Source organism: Sinocyclocheilus rhinocerous, unplaced genomic scaffold (assembly GCF_001515625.1).
Source record: "Sinocyclocheilus rhinocerous isolate Xijiao unplaced genomic scaffold, SAMN03320098_v1.1 C35787301, whole genome shotgun sequence".
NCBI lineage: Eukaryota > Metazoa > Chordata > Actinopteri > Cypriniformes > Cyprinidae > Sinocyclocheilus > Sinocyclocheilus rhinocerous.
The window spans coordinates 1-631 of record NW_015763467.1 but is presented as its reverse complement, the minus strand read 5'-3'; the positions used below and the strand labels follow the sequence as shown (position 1 = coordinate 631).

Genomic DNA, 631 nt, shown 5'->3' with positions numbered 1-631 from the left:
TCAACTACAAATTCAATGACAAAGACATTGAGGATGTACGTCCCAGTGCCATCATTTCGCATTGTCTTTAATATAGGATGTTTTGATGGTTGTCAGTTTTATCAATGTATAACAATGTGGATATTTTTTTTATTAATACAGATTGTCAAAGAAAAAGACAGATTCCGAAAGGCTCCACCAAACTACGCCATGAAGAAAACGCAGCTTCTCAAAGAGAAGGTTGTAATGTTTGTGATATAACACAACACAAGTAGATATGCCCTTGTTTGGTGTGTTTGTTTATGTGCATATTTGTGATCTCATGCTAATCATGCATAACTTGTGTGTGCAGGCCATGGCTGAGGAGAGTGGTGATGGAGAGAAGGTAAAAGTACTGCAAGACCAGTTGAATGAGCTGGAGGAGAGGGCAGAAGCACTTGACCGACAGAGAACCAAAAATATCTCTGCCATCAGGTCAGAAACACACATACACTACTACTGCTATTGATCACAACAACTCAATAGTTTGGGGTCAGTAGTTTTAAATAACTTTATAAAAAATACATTTTAAAATGTATTTTTTTTCTGTGATTCAAAGCTGAATTTCTAGCAGTCATTACTGCAGTCTTCAGTGTCACATGATCCTTCAGAA

General features: G+C 37.1%; 1 long non-coding RNA gene across 1 annotated transcript; it reads left to right on the top strand.

Annotated features, from left to right (window-relative positions):
* Nucleotides 1-479, top strand: LOC107735107 (uncharacterized). Its single transcript, XR_001639291.1, has 3 exons — nucleotides 1-35; nucleotides 142-219; nucleotides 332-479. It is a non-coding gene; the product is annotated as an uncharacterized LOC107735107 (long non-coding RNA).
* The last annotated feature ends 152 nt before the right edge of the window (nucleotides 480-631 follow it).